We start from the raw sequence: 16620 nt of genomic DNA, 5'->3' as shown, positions 1-16620 counted from the left end.
ACTTACATCAGAGGGAGCAAGGCTGTAGTGTGTACACAGACAGAATTAGGTCAACGTAAGCCGCTTTACGTCGACCTAGCTCTGTAGTGTAGATCAGGCCTAACTAATTCTTCAAACATGAGTGCTTCTTTAGGGATACTCTGTAAAGGAAAACTATCATTGCTCCTTAACAGATAATTCTCCAAGGCAACATGTCAGTAACTTCATTTTAGGTTGTTCGGTTTTTTTTGTTTGTTTTTTTCTTCTACATACAGCTTGATACACAGGTATTGATGCAAAACTCCTCCCCCCCCCCCCTTTTTTTTTTTTTTTTTTTTTCTATACAGATATTGACTATTTTAGACATATAGGGTTATAACAAACTGAAAAAAAAACCTATTCCATCTTTCATGTTGGCAAAAAAATCAGATAGAGGAAAGTGATTAGATTTCCTGCATTCAATTCTACAGTAAAATCTATAGGTCCTTGAAACATCAATTAGAGGAATGAACAAGTATGTGTTTTTGTTTTTGTACTAATGGTGGAAGGAAGTGACTGATGCTTTAGTGTAGAGTAGCTAAATCAGCTGTTCTGTAACTTTTTGTTGTGACTTTAACAGTAGAGATAAGTATCTTAAAACAGGCTTTTTTGCTGTACTCAACTTCAGTAAATTTTTCCAGCTTACTATCAAAACTCAGGCATATGTGAAGTGTTTGCTTAATAAAGCTAACAGTGATCCATTTACTTATTCTCTCACTGCCCTTTGTAACAGCTAGCTCAGTATTAGGAAGAGCTTTGTTGAGGCTGAGAATACTGGTGGTGGTAGTCAAGTGCTAGCTCCTAACTGGAGGGGGATGTGGGGGGGTCACATGATAGTAAATCTAGGATTTCTTGCTTCATTTATGTGTGTGCATAGAATGTTATGGTCATTACTAGATCAAAGGATGCTGTTAATAGCTGATGGTAATTCCTCTGTGACCTATTCACTTAGGTAAATAAACTTTCCATTCAGAAAACACAAGGCATCTTGCTGCTCACTTAACTGAAGAAGCTGAGTTCATTTTAAAGTCTTCCTTTTCTTTGTGCAATCCATTTCATTTTTGAGTCCTTTTCTAACAATAAAAGAATCACTGCAAGAATTCTGCAAAAAAAATCAGGTAAAAATGCATTTTTTCTTAAAAAAAAAAAAAAAAAGTTGTTTTAATAGAAAAATTATCCAACTGTTCTAGTAATCTGGGGATAAGAAGCATTTTTAAAATGTACAATTGAAAAAACTTTATTTAAAAACATAATCAAGACTTGGAAAATAGTACAGGGTTTGATTAAGCTTATTTTAGCATTTTATATACATTTGAACATACAGGACTTTACAATGCCAGAGGATACACACACTGTGTTAGCTGTTTAATTGTAAGTGGTTGCTTTTAAATATTAAGCAGTATTTACAGTAAGTGTTGCTATTGACCTTGTTACTTATTGATTAAGATGCCAACTTACATTGAAGAGATGTACTTACATTACAAGATGTACAACTTACAAGAACATTGAAAAGATACGAAGTTGAGGTCATTTATTTTAGTTCATAGCAAATTTCATTTCGCTTGTCAGATTTTAAAACACTAACTTTTTGCCCTCAATCTATTATGCCTGTGGACGAATGATAGAGTTAGTTCAGGCATATTTTTTTCGGGTTATATATTTTGCAAGATAAACTTAGTACCTTTAAAATATAAATTCAGCTCTGTTGTGATTGTGTTGCAACTAACAATAATATTTCATAGTATGAATACCTCTCTGAGCTAAGCAGTCTAGAATTATTTAATTTGTTTTAAACAACCATATAATTGCCATCAGCTTTTTTTCCCCTTTTGTTTGTTGGACTTGATGTATGGCTAAATTGTGGTATTATGCATTTTGGCTCTAGTTGCCGTGTGCTTTTGTTACTCGGCTTTCTTGAGTAACGGCAATGGAAAGAACAGTTGCTTAGACTAGAAATGTGTTACTCTGCATGGACTGATCTGTCTTATGCAGCAAGAGTTAAGCTGGTTAGAAATTCCTTTTTTCCATGAGCTGTGGGGCGTTTATAACTTAGCTGTGAAAATTCAGATTACAGTTCACACTCAAACAGTGTTTGAGGTGTGAACCTGGGAGTGACCTTATATAAAGCAGAATGTAACTTTGTTTTTTATGTAGTGTTTGTATAATTATAAACTTTCTCTGAGTGGGGAAAACACTCTAGCATTACAGATTAAACAAATATAGGACGAACCGCAGCAATGCACTGCAAGTTTAAAGGAATAGGATTCAGTTTAAGGATAAAAATTCCGTTTGTATTTTTGGATAGATGCACATAATAGAAACATTTATTTATTTTTATTGTATTTATATATACTTATTTTCTGGTATTAGCCCATGATGGCAGAAATCTCTTGGAAAAACAGTTGATCTTTTGAGATGCTACCATTCAAAACGCTGACAATCTGATATCAACTCCTGAGATTTGAGCACTGAATCTGAATCCAAAACCTATACCTGATTCACCTTGAATGTGAACTATCAATCAGTCCTCTGTATAGTTCATGGTAAGCCCATCTAAGCACAGGGATTTAATGACCAAATTTGCTTGGGCATTATATATGAATTCCAGCCACTAATCTCAATAGCAGAATTTGTCTCCCACTTCAAATCTTGTTGAGTTTTGAGCAGCAGTGGAAGGAAAGAAAAGGGAGGAAGGAAGAGATGTGAAACTGATGCCCAGGAACAGAAAGTGGAACGGGCAGAGCATCAAAAGAGGTGGCTTGTTAATGGATTTCTCTTCAGAGGGCATGTTAAATAAAGACAAAGCCTATCAAAAAGAATATTGAGAAACTAGATGTTAGAGACTTAGCAGTTTAAACTGTATTGTAGAAGTAGTGTGTCCAGTTCTGGGCACCATGTTTCAGGAAAGATGTGGATGAATTGGAGAGAATCCAGAGAAGAGCAACAAAAATGATTAAAGGTCTGGAAAACATGACCTATGAGGGAAGACTGAAAAAACTGGGTTTGTTTGGTCTGGAGAAGAGAAGACTGGTGGGGGGACAGGGTGAACACAACTGTTCAAGTACATAAGTTTGTTAGGAGGAGGAGGAGGGAGAAAAATTGTTCTTGTTAATCTCTGAGGATAGAACAAGAAGCAATGGGCTTAAATTGCAGCAAGGGCAGTATAAATTGGACATTAGGAAAACTTCCTAACTGTCGGAGTGGTTAAGCACTGGAATAAATTGCCTAGGGAGAACATAAGAATGGCCTTTTGGGTCAAACCAGTGGTCCGTCTAGGCAAATATCCTGTCTTCTGACAGTGACCAATGGTGCTTCAGAGGGAGTGAACAGAGCAGGTTATCAAGTGATCCATCCCGTGTCACTCATTTCCAGCTTCTGGCAAACAGAGGCTAGGAACGCTTCAGAGCATGGTTTTGCATCCCTGTCCATCCTGGCTAATAGCCAGGATCCACTGATGTACCTATCCTCCATGAACTCATCTTGTTCTTTTTTGAATCCTGTTATAGTCTAGGCCAGGGGCGGGCAAACTTTTTGGCCTGAGACCACATTGGGGTTTTGCAATTGTATGTTTGGGGAGACTGTGCCTCCCCAAACAGCCTGGCCCCCACCCCCTATCTGCCCCCTCCCACTTCCTGCCCCCTGACTGCCCCCCTCAGAACTCCCAACCCATCCAACCCCCCCTGCTCCTTGTCCCCTAACCGCCCCCTCCCAGGACCCCCGCCCCTATCCACACCCCTGCCCCCTGACAGCCCCCCGGGACTCCCACCCCCTATCCAACCAGTCTGTAGTTGCCAGGATTGCCTCTGGAGCTTTTTAAAAAAATTGGCGTCACATTAGCTATCCTCCAGTCATCTGGTACTGTGTAATCTCAGTCACTGGAGATTTTTAAGAGCTGGTTAGACAAACACCTGTCAGGGATGGTCTAGACAATACTTAGTCCTGCCATGAGTGTAGGGGACTGGACTAGATGACCTCTCAAGGTCCCTTCCAGTCCTACAGTTCTAGGGTTCTGTTAAACTGTTGGAGCATGGTACGTTACAATGGATAAAAGCTTCTGAAAAGCCTTTCCGTACTTATTCAGCATGATAAAAAAAGATTTCTATAAATACTCAGGAATTTTTCTGAAAAGACTCAAGAAAAATAAAAAAGTCTAGTGAAAAGATTTTCACGTCTGGGTGCTTTTGCCAGACTATATTTTCCATGGTGGATTAACTTTGAACTACCAATTAAAAGTTATTACTAAATCCTGTTATAGCAGAAAGCAATTATGTTCTTAATCTTAAGATTTTACTAATGTGTCTCTTTCAGAGTGGATTTTTTACTTTTATTGCCAAGTCTTTTGTAAGTTACTGTCACAGGGTAGCTGCAAAGCCAATAGGTTTCCTTGTGAGAGTAATAGTGGTGGCCAGTACAAAATGTGCATTACTTAAAAAAACAAAACAAAACAGAAAGTGAGAAAAGGGGATAGATAATATTACTGTAGTAAAGTGTGTCTATTGGTACAATGATGACTTCATTTCTTGTTCTGAAGCATTTAAAATCCTTGAAATCCTGTCATGCTTTGAGAGAATTATTGCAGTTTTCAGACAGCATCATTTGGAACTAAAGACTGGATACACTTTACTGCTATGAAAATTGTGACTTTTATCAGCTTTGTTCTTCTAAAACCAGACAGACCAAGCCGCCTCCATATTTTACAAAGGGGTCTTAACACTGCCAAGGTTGATAGATCCAAAGTTTAGTTTACCTTAAAAACTTGATTTTTTTTTATTCCTGGTAATTATGGGAAGTAAGGATTATGGTAGTGCAAAAATCCTGACATTTTCCAACAGCCACCAAACAATATGACCGGCAATAACACATTCCATATTTGTCAGAGTTCCACCTTAGGCAAATACTGCACTATCTAAGTGGTAACTGCTGGCAGGTGCTTTTCAATGGTGATTGCTTATGCTCATCACTTGCTTACACCTGTATGTCTGTCTCAGAAACATAGCCACGATTAGAAATAGAGGTGAACCACTAACATTTTCAACAGCAAGCGGAGTAAGAAAATGTTCTGAGTTCATTAGAAAAGCTTAATTGTGCCATTTCTTACAGAGACATGTCTTTACAGAGACATGAAAGGGAAATACTACGTTCAGTCATAAAATCAACATTTTGACTCTTCTTGTGTTCCTCTAATTTACATACTCACCGCCTGATCATACCCCCATAAAGTTAGTGGAACTATTGCCATTGATTTCAGTGATCAGATTACTTTTCCTATTAATTTACTTTGAATGAGGTCAAAGCCTGAGATTTGTTCTTAAAGGGATCACGCTCATGACTGATAAGTAAAATGAGATCAGTGACACTGATGTTATTGTGTGTCTGAACATGATTCCGGGCACAACAGAACACCCTGCTGTCACATTCACGAGTGTTTAGAGAATTACCAAGTATGCTGGACTCCTCCGGGAGCCTGGCGATAGAGTACTCTACTCACCACAGGTGGTGCCTCCTCCTGGCAGTTCTGGGAAATAGCTCTGCCAGGCCAACGCCCCTTCCAGGGGTTACACTCACTCTTTCCCACTTTATGGCCCGTCTCTCGCACCAGGAACTGCAGCATCCTCTTTGTGACTCAGCCCTCCAGCCAGGTCACCGTGTGGTTCCCCTTGTGGGGATGTGTATTGAAGTCCCTGCTCACCAGCAATCTCAGGCAGTCCTCCCATTCACTGCCCCAGGTGCCATTCCCTTAGTGGCTGGTAGGGGAACCCGGGTTCCCCACCCCCCCACTCTAAGTTCCTGCTCAGGGACTCTCTAAACCGCAGTCAAGGTGTGGCTTCCTCCTGCACCTTACTGTCTTTCCCTGAGTCTCTTCCTTATCTCCTACCCTTTCCCATTCCTCTGGGTTTGCCAGTCTCTCAGTTCCCTCCCCCCACAGAGTAACCATGCGCTACTTGTCTCTATAGCCCCCAAATACACCTCCCTCCTCCCAGGGAGTGACTGCAGACTACCTCCCTACAGCTTCCTCTGTTTTAAATTTCACGTCTTTGGGTATGTCTACACTACGAAATAACTCCGATTTTACAGAAGTCGATTTTTGGGAACAGATTGTATGAAGTTGAGTGCACGCATCCACACTAAGCACATTAATTCGGCGGTGTGCGTCCATAGAACCGTGGCAAGCATCGACTTTTGGAGCGTTGCACTGTAGTAGCTATCCCGCAGTCCCCGCTGCCCATTGGAATTCTGGGTTGAGCTCTCAATGCCTGATGGAGCCAAAAATTTGTCGTGTGTGGTTATGGGTAAATGTCATCAGTCAACCCCCCCTCCGTAAAAGCAACGGCAGACAATCATTTTGCGCCCTTTTCCCTAGATTGCCCGAGCAGACGCCATAGCACAGCAAGCATGGAGCCCGTTCAGCCTTTTTTCACTGTCACCGTATGTCTACTGGATGCTGCTGACAGACACGGTACTACAGTGCTACACAGCAGCAGCTGCAGCTCCTTGCCTTTGCAAGTTGGCAAAGACGGTTACTAGTCATACTGTACCGTCTGCTGCTTTGCAAGTTGGTGAAGACGGTTACCAGTCGTACTGCACCATCTGCTGCTGTCATGGGTGCTCCTGGCCGGCCGCGGTGAGGTCGGTCGGGGGCGCCTAGACAAAAATGGGAATGACTCCCCAGGTCATTCTCTTCTTTAAGTTTTGTCTAATAGAGATTCAGTGCTGCCTAGAATATCAGGCAAGCCTACCAAAGAACCAGAGAGGCAAACGGCCGCTCCGGGTCAGAGCCCCAGACATCCCACAGAAATGATGAGCTGCCTGCCATTCTAGGGGGTGCCCCTACAACTACCCCACCCCTGTGCTTCCCTCCTCCCCCACCCCTCCCGGGCTACCTTGGCAGTTATCCCCCCATTTGTGTGATGAAATAATAAAGAATGCATGAATTTGAAACAACACTGACTTTATTGCCTCTTCAAGCGGCGATCAAAGGGGAGAGGGGAGGGCGGTTGGCTTACAGGGAAGTAGAGTGAACCACCATTTGGCACTTGCTCAGCCTATAGTCTGTCCATCATGGCCTTGGAGATTTTTTTAAATGTTTTGGCATTCCGTCTTTTGGAACGGAGTTCTGATAGCATGGATTCGTCTCCCCATACAGCGATCAGATCCAGTACCTCCCGTACGGTCCATGCTGGAGCTCTTTTTCGATTCTGGGATTGCATGGTCACCTGTGCTGATGAGCTCTGCATGGTTACCTGTGCTGATCAGCTCTCCACGCTGGGGAAACAGGAAATGAAATTCAAAAGTTTGCGGGGCTTTTCCTGTCTACCTGGCCAGTGCATCCGAGTTCAGATTGCTGTCCAGAGCGGTCACAATGGGCACTGTGGGATAGCTCCCGGAGGCCAATACCATCGAATTGCATCCACACTAACCCTAATTCGAACCGGCAATGTCGATTTCAGTGCTACTCCCCTCGTCGGGGAGGAGTACAGAAATCGATTTTAAGAGCCCTTTATGTCGACAAAAATTGCTTCGTTGTGTGGACAGGTGCAGGGTTAATTTGATTTAATGTTGCTAAATTCAACCTAACCTCGTAGTGGAGACCAGGCCTTTATATAAGCCCCGCCTGTTCCCCCACAGGTGATCTTCCCTAATTAGGGCTTTCCTCCCAGGCCTAATTCTCCCAGATTGCAGCCTAATTGGGTGATTGGGCCCACTTGGCCCAATTCTGCTCTTGCAGGGTCAGTGTGGGGAGTATGACCCATCACAGGTCTATCCAGTGTCTACTTAAATCAATTGGTGACCTTCTACAGAGTTCAGTGGGTTTAGGATTGGGCCCATGAATTACAGTATATTTCAATAACCAAGACAAAAGCAGAGAGGTAGAATGACTGGATAAAACTAGACAAATCCACACAAGCGATGCTGATCTGAAGCCAATGGAAAGACTCACGTTAGCTACTTTGGACAAAGTTCTAGATGTATCTGTCCTCTAAATGGTGTATGTACTAAAATTCTCTTACCATTCAATATAAGAAAGCAATGACAAATACATATCTGCCCTTCTACAGTCATACGACACATACTTTTAGCTTCGGTTTGCAAAAATGCCATCTAATTAACAAATGTAGCTTGCAGTATAGTGTCTCTATTGAGTTTTCAGAAGTCTCATTTTCTGCTCATTGCATTTTAATTATTTGCATGCTGATGCTGGTTCTCTTATTCCACTGGGAGGGTTAATTGCTGTTTTGTTTGCTTGACCTATGAAATTACACATAGCACTTCATGGATGTTACAATTCAGGTCTGTTCTACTAACTTCTTTGACCTGAGCTGCTTATAGTGGAGTTTCACTTTATACTTGGATTATTAAGAACATTTAGTTTAATTTAAAAAAGAAACCCCATCTCCTACCTTTCTGTTTTAATTAATTAAAGCATCGTGGCATAATAAGACCTTATAACCTTGTAATATCAGATGTGACAGCTGCATTGATTACTTGTTCAATAGATGGGGCTGAGCCTAATTTGGTTCTTCACATAAAAGGACAGATCCTGTTTTCTCTGCACACCCAAAACTATTGTCTTCCAGCCTGGATCAATAGGAGCTTTTGTTTTCGGGGAGTGCAGGATTTGCCCCTGTTGTGCATCCTGTCCCAACTTGGAAGCAAGTCACCAAGGATTTGGACTTGTGGAATGGGCTGTTTCCTTTTTGGGAAGGAAATGAATGGATACAGACTTTAGATATTCCTTCTTAGTCTCATTTGATTAATAAAGGCCCTGATCCAAACCTCATTGAAGTTGCTGGAAAGTCTCCTTCTGACTTCTGTGGGCTTTAGATTAGGCTCAGTGTGCACACAGTTCCTGTTGACTTTAAACTAGGATGGATAAAACAGCAAAGGCAGCAGTGCTGTCTCTCTTTCTAATACCCCCTGCACCAGGGAAGTAGTCCAAGGTCCTGTGTTCAAGTTCTCAACCCTAAGTGTGCTTACACACAACTACCTAACCACTGCTATGCCACATCTTCCCCACTACATGGCTTTATTTTGCTTTACAGGCTAACTATACTTGATCCAGATGATTGTGTTGAGGAAGCAGGCTGTACTCCCTTCCTGCTCATCTGCTCTGAAACACAAAAGAAAACTCACTGAAATGACACCGTCTCCATTCCTCTTTTAGCACAAAAGCTGGAGTATGTGTGAGTGCTATTAGTTTTGATTGTAGCTGTTTTAAGTTCTAAAATACTTTCACTCAAGCTACTGGGCTAGAACAAACTCAGAAATTTGCAGTGGATCTTTACCTTCTCCTAAATATTCCCATCACAGATCTTTGATTGCTAATATCATTTAGTTTCTTTTGCTTCAATACTGTTGATTTCAAATGTATTTAAGTAACTGCTAAAAAAGTCCATGCAGAATTTAATGGGGACGAACTCCCTATGTTAATGTAACTCCCTCCTGGGATCCCTTTGAACAAAAAGAGGTTGTCCTTGGTGTTTTGTGTTGAGCTAAGTCATGTAATGTTGTCTTCCATTGTCGACTAGAGGGTTAGTTAAAACCACCAATCTTATTTTCACTTATCAAACCAAGGAAGATTCAGAACAAAGGTTTCCAGAGGCAAAAAGCTAGACCGCTTTCTTGTACTTGTAATGATTGATTTTTGCATCATTTTTACAGTTTCCAGTAAAGAGGTCTCCTATAGTTTGGTCATACATCTGACATTTATTTAGTGCACTACAAAATATGGGGCTCAGTAGTCAAGTTGAGCTAGGTATTTCATGAACAGAGGCTCTTCAAGTTCCCTTGCAGCTTGTTATTGCTCTCTTGAACAGAGACAGTCAATTGTGTTGCATTTTGTTGTGGCTTTAAAACGTGGAAAAGTGCTCCTTGTGGACTTTTAATTCAAGGTGAAAGTAGAAACTTGTGACCAACGAGCAGCTCCGACATACAGGGCCAAACACTTGCCATTGATCCGTATGCAAAATTCCCATTCATGTTAATGGGATTTCTGCTGTGGATTCAGGGAAGTGTGGCACTGAGTATATTGATAAAATTCATGTCAGTAGCTGCTTTCTTACAGTAACAGAAGAGCACACTCTTTGTAGCTGCTTGTTTAAAAACAAAACAAAAACACATAAGTCGTCCCCCCTCCCCCCCCCACCCAAAACACACCTCACATTTGGGTACAACTTTGTCTGCAAGTTTGCTCATTTCACAGAGTGACTCATGAAAATAATTCTTTAGACATTTTGTTTTGATACATTTCACAAAACTCATAGATTTTTCAGGAATTATCCACTCAGCTCTAGAAACTGGGCTACTTTCAGAACAAAACGCTGGAGAGTAAAATAAAACTAAAAATAAAAATTGCAGGGACGTTGTAGTTATGTCAAACCCAAATGTTACAAACTCGGGAGATTAAAGTAAGGTACTCTTATACGAAATCCAAGTTTGTATATGGAAATGCACAGGTAAGGCACCCAATCAACCTTAACTCTGCCTTCTAGTGACTCCATGTGATTGAGGCATTTTAGTGTCTTTGGTTCCATATTAGAGGTAATTGATTTCTAAAGACAATTAGTTTTTTTTCATATTTTCCCCCTTCATGGTTTAACTTTAGCTCATAAACTAATAAACAGATTTGTAAATTCTCAGGTAATTCATTCTGTAACAACAGCTGGACGTTTGGGGAGGATACACTGTATTTTTCCTACATAACAGCGGCTGAATCCCTGCTTTCAGTGCAAAATGGAAATCAACTTTAACTTTGGAGTTGCACTGGTTGCTCCATAATAAGGGAAGAAAATTTAGCAAGTCATCTAATGCATGGGAACCCTGTGAAGGCTGGGTAATCAAGAAGCTTGTTGTGCTTAACTCAGCCAGAGTTCTTTGGCAGAAATCTCCACCAGACAGGTATCATTTATCATCAAAGCTGTTCATACCATCAATGTACATAAGATGTATTGAACATTTCAGGAAGTATTTCCTGTTGTCTTTAGGAACATGTGCAGAAGAGATGGAGTTTAAGGGGGCTGTTTAAAGCATCAGCATGGCTTGTGATTGTAAGGCGAGCTAGTAATATATTTTCTTTGACATTGTATAGTAAACAAAGCTGAGATACCTTCATATATCCTTGTCAACCATCTTCTCTTTGTGGAGCTTTGGAACAAGAGAGATGGTGAAAGTTTATCCACAGCAGAGGAAACTCAGATTTTAAAAATTGCTACTTGCAACTGGCCAGTGGTGAAGCATGATATGGGTAGGGAGCTTATTACACAAACCCTGTCATATAAACATCATTGGCAGAATGAAATAGTGTCAAACAAGCCGTTTGACCTTAGATATATTAATTAGCTTCCAGTGAAGCAGGCTAACGTAGAAGAATACTCGACTATGTGCAGCCAGGCTGGGTTTCTCATCTGTCAGAGGCTGAAGAGACTTGATCAAAATTGTTTTTCGCAACCCATTTGCATTGTGCTTGTGTGCACTAGTTGGTTGACTTTGTAATTTCATAGTGTATGACATGGGGTTAATTTGATTACAAAGTTGTTCAATCCTGCAAATGCAATTTTCTGTTGCAAATTATTTTCTATGGTGCATTAAACGGAGAGGCTCAGAAATGCAGGGAAGAGGGCAGGGGAAGCCACTTGGAATATCTCCCTGGATGAACAATCCCCTTCTGTCTGGGTTGGCACTGGAAGAACTTGCCGTTTGCAGATGACTATTCATGTGATGCCTTAGTTTCTTGGTGTCGGATATTAGTGTAGGTTATTGTAACGGTGGGGGCTATGTAAGATCATCTCAATTACCAACATCCTCATGCAGTGGTTTTCATATCCAGCTGTTCCTCAGAACTCTCCTTGTCTAACCAAGAATGTTAATTACAATCTTTGGAATTTTATGTAAGCACTGGACTAGTCAGCTGAGAACTAATGTCAGCCAAAATGTTATCTCCACCATCATATGTAGGTCAGGCTCTGTTTCTTGTCTGATTTTGATTTGTTGCAAATGTCATGGTACTGTATGAAGTGAAAAATCCCCCTCTGGTGAGTCTCTCATAGCATGCAGTGCTGCAGTTTTGTCCTGTGACTGGCATTTACAGTGATGAGAGATACAGGATAACATCTTTAAAAGGTCTTACGTGACTCTGGTACCTCAGGTCAATTTTCAAAACTGACTTGACTAGGTACTTAAGTACCTAAATCACATTGACGTAGGCTCCTAAATGCTTACATCCTGTCTGAAAATCAGATTTGGGCTCCTGAATCACAATTACTTTTGAAAATTTACCCATAGTCATGTTTAGTTTAATAGAAAACTGAATAGCTGGTAAAGGGAATGGTCAGTTACCAGCGTTCGTTGTATATTTCCTATTTTTAGACTAGAAACTTCAGTATGGAGACTTTGTGTTTGGACAGTGACTAGCACATTGTGAGCACTTCCGAAATCCAAATAATTTTCCCATCTGTAACATTAGGGATAATAAATAAATGTGAATTTAGACTGAATGAAGAAGAGCTGAATGTAAAGAGCACACACAAAAATAAGTTTTGCATATTCCTGAGTGCCTTGTACTGGCAACTGATTAACTATTTTCATGTGTACAAATATCTGCTTTAGAGCACTCCTGGACCATTATTCTTTCTATAAAGGAAGCTGAAGAATTTCAGTTAAATATATAGACTTTGAAATCTTCTGTTTGTGCGGTTTTATTTTGAGTCCTTTCCTTTGTTTGCCATTTGCCCTCAGAAGATTTCTGCACTGCTAGATTTTCTGGCATCAGCGTTGCCAATTCCAAAAGGTTGCTAGTAGATGAACTCCTGTCATGGTCAGAGTCAGTTTCAGCTGTATCTCCTTACCTCTGCGGGGGCTCACCTGAGTCATCCCTTGAGGACAGCTGTTGCTTGGTTGTTCTTAGGCAATGGCAGTGGTGGTAGGCTTGTCCTTCTACTTCTACAATGCATGACAATGGTGTTAGTCTTTGCATACATATCCTTGTCCTCTACCTGGTGTCCCTGTCATTAGGCACTGGCTGTAGTTTACTAGCTGTCCTTTTTAGAGTTGAGAGAGCTCCTTGGTTCCTCTATCATAGTAGTGTTTGATTTGCTGTCATTGCTATTTAATCTCCTTCTTATCCACTGTTGGATAAGTTCATTCGGTCTAGGCAATAGAATCCCTGTATGATTGTGGGACATGTAATGCTGTGCTGGCTGCTTCCCATGCCTTCTGTTGGTAGTCCTCCAGACCAGAAATACTGTCCTTGGGTCTTTAATATCCCACGTTTGAATAGTTTCTTAGCAGCCTTGACAGCTGCCCTTTGTCTGGCTGTGATGCAATTAGATCCATTAGACTGGATGTGTCATGTTCAAATTTTGCTGATATTGCAAACTCCTAACAGGCAAACTGATGTCCATTATCTGTATTAACATTGGCTGGGATGGCATACTGAGCAAATTGAGTTTTGCAGCATTCAATAACAGAGGTTGCTGCTGTAGCATGTGAAGGACCTATTTCCCAATAATCTGAATAGTAATCATCTATCACAAAGTAGATGTGATTTCCCAATATACACAAGTCTGGGCCTACCTTGCTCTGTGGTTGAACAGGTATTTCAGGTAATTGAGTGCTTCCCTTTGTTCATTTGCTAGGAATTCATTGCAGATACTGCACTGACTACTTAAGTCTTTCACCTCACTGCTTATGTTTGGCCAGTACAGGACATCTTGGGCCTTGTGTAGACACACTTTTAATATCAATATGCTTGAAGTGTATGCTGGCTACCTTTTCAGAGGGGATGTCTTTATAAAGACAGTAGGGTAATAACATCATTTTGTACTAACAGTTCTCCTCTGTACATCCAATATTCATGAATACTGAGTGGCATGTCCTTCCATCCTGTCTGGCCATCCTGACATAGTGACTGTTCTGAGTGCTTGAAGCACAATGTTTGGGTATGTCTATCTATCTACAGACCCTGATAATCCATCACACGAAGGGGTTCTGTCCCTCAAGTGATAATTGTGAAGGTTCAGTAATATTCTTTGGAAACATCTTGGCGCTAATAACAAAGGCTTTTGGATTCCAAAGATTTGGGGTCTCTGTCCACCTGCATATGGCCACATATGGCCAGGAGATATTGCTCAAACATGGTGCATGCAAAAACTATGGCTGGGCTTTCCTACTCTATATGAGTATAGTTTTGCTCTTGTGGAGTGACCTGGAGCCAAATGCTACAGGATAACAATTTTGTAATAATGCTGCTCCCAATTGGTGTTCACTAACATCACAGGGAATGGTTCTAGGTTCCTTTACATTAGAGTATTTTAGGACAAGATGGTTAGTGCCACAGGGTGAGCTGGCCCTTTAAAGGAGTTGGGGCTTAACCTCACCTATGCCAGGCCTAGCCACCTCCCCAGGTGAAGGGAATGACACCAGGGGTCATGTGATGGGAGAATGGGACTAGAATCCAGGCCTACTGGGCAGGGGCGTGGCACAAGGAATAAAAAATTGATTCCTTTTGGGGGGCTGGAGATTACTCTCCTCCCAGAACCCCACTGGGGACCCTGTGCTCCGCCCTCCTACCCAGCCCCACCGCGGGGTACCCCGTGCTCCCACCACCACCAGGGACCCTGTGCTCCCCCTCGACAGACCCGTTCCTTGCCTGCCCCACCCCCAGAGTCTCTGCTCACTGCCACACTGCTATTGGTTAGGAGGATTGTCAGTCCGTATCATCGCAGCTGCTAATTGATGGAAGTAGAGAAGGGGGCGGGGTGGTGAGCTCTGGAGAATGCTAGCTCCTGGAGGAGGAGATCTGGCTGCCCAGCGCTGCAGCTAAGAGGTCGGCCTGGGCATGCATTGCGAGCAGACCTCTGGTATGAAACTTGGGGGGCAGGTGCTCCCCCACACTGGAGCCAGAGGAACTGTCAGCTCCTGTTGTGGCCCCGGGGCCAGAGGAGCTCGCTCTCCCCCACAGGGCACTGTGCCCCTGCCAATTATTGGGGGGGAACGTGCCCCTGCTTGCCCCCCTTTGTGCACACCTCTGCTGCTGAGGATTATTGAGGCAGGCTGAGTTCAGTCAGAGAATTCAGGGAGCCTGTTGGTGAGAGGACAGGTTAGTGACAGCTCTCCACAGCTCCGAGGTGGAAGGCCTAGGAAAAGACCTGCAAAGGGCCAGGGCCTTTTGAGGGACAGGCCTCAATTGAGGGAGCTGGGAGAGAAGCCTCAGCAAAGAGGGCTGCCTAGGACTGCCAGCCTGGGGAAGAGCCAGCCTCAGCAGAGAGGGGACTCAGATCCCTGCACCAAGGGTTACGAAGCAGATAGAAGGCTAGATGGAAGAGTTTCCTTTTGGACAATATACTAATAAATGAGACCCCTAGAAGGGATGTTCTTTGACCCATGAGAGCCTATATGAAGTTATTGGGGAGCCCAAGCAGTAGACAGGCTTGAAACCAGACTGGGTAAGTCCCTGCTACAGTTAGTTACTAACTTTTTGTATCCATGTAAAAGTATCTTGCTGTTGGAATTCCCAGCACTATACATCATCTTTATCCATCAGTCTCTTAAGGGCCTGATATGGGAGAGACGTGGTAGGAAGTTGGATAGATTTAATAATCTTAATAAGTTAAGACTTAATAAGTCCCCCAAAGCACTTTATGGACAGGGCATGTCCTAAACTGCTCAAATCTTCTGAGATTTTAAGTCTTCTGTGGTTAGGTGTCCAACATATATTAGAGCTGAGAGGGAGCTTTTTTACTTTCCATTTGATTCACTTGATGTACAGTAACTCCTCACTTAAAGTCGCCCCGGTTAAAGTTGTTTCGTAGTTACGTTGCTGATCAATTAGGGAACATGCTCATTTAAAGTTGTGCAATGCTCCTTTCTAACCTCGTTTGGCAGCCGCCTGCTTTGTCCACTGCTTGCAGGAAGAGCAGCCCATTGCAGCTAGCTGGTGGGGGCTTGTAATCAGGGCAGGGCTGGCTCCAGGCACTAGCCAAGCAAGCTCGTGCTTGGGGCGGCAGATTCTAAGGGGCGGCATTCCGTCCAATCTTAGGGCGGCGCGGCTGCCCTATTTTTTTTTTTTGGCTTTTCCTCCAGGTCCGGCCACCCTGCGCCCTGTTTTTGTTTTTATTTATTAATTTTTTTTTGCTTGGAGTGGCAAAAATGTCAGAGCCGGCCCTGAATCAGGGTGGACTGGCAGCTCCCCATCAGCTCCCCACTCCCTTAAGTTCCCTGTGCTGCAGCTGCCCAGCAGGCTAGCAATTGCTGGCATTGAGCTGTCCCTCCCCCACTGCCATGTGCTGCTCCTGCCCTCTGCCTTGGAGCTGCTCCCAGAGACTCCTCCTTCCTGTGCAAGGGGAGGGGAAAGGGGGAGGGCTAATGTCAAGGTGTCCCCCTCCCCCCTGCTCCTGCATCCCGCTTACCCAATTTCCATAGAGCAGGGGGTACACACAACAGTAGGGTTACCATACGTCCGGTTTTTCCTGGACATGTCCGGCTTTTTGGTAATCAAACCCCCGTCCAGGGGGAATTGCCAAAAAGCCGAACATGTCCGGGAAAAATACCGGCCGGGCACTTCCCCTCCCGGGCTCCAGCTGCTCTGCTCCTCCCCTGACTCTTCGG

At 42.8% G+C, this 16620-nt stretch overlaps 1 protein-coding gene across 1 annotated transcript in view; it reads left to right on the top strand.

The window, feature by feature from the left end:
- The first annotated feature begins 934 nt into the window (after window positions 1-934).
- The window catches only part of LOC112110517 (P protein), a 365580-nt gene continuing 349894 nt past the window's right edge, over window positions 935-16620 (top strand). The window contains exon 1 of the mRNA XM_026649002.1: window positions 935-1136. The gene's annotated coding sequence lies outside the window, so the exon portion shown is untranslated. The remainder of the gene's footprint in view (window positions 1137-16620) is intronic.

This window comes from Terrapene carolina, unplaced genomic scaffold (assembly GCF_002925995.2).
Source record: "Terrapene carolina triunguis isolate 2854851 unplaced genomic scaffold, T_m_triunguis-2.0 Scaffold23, whole genome shotgun sequence".
Lineage (NCBI taxonomy): Eukaryota > Metazoa > Chordata > Testudines > Emydidae > Terrapene > Terrapene triunguis.
Note: the sequence above shows the minus strand (reverse complement) of the source record. Positions and strands in the feature narration are given on the sequence as shown.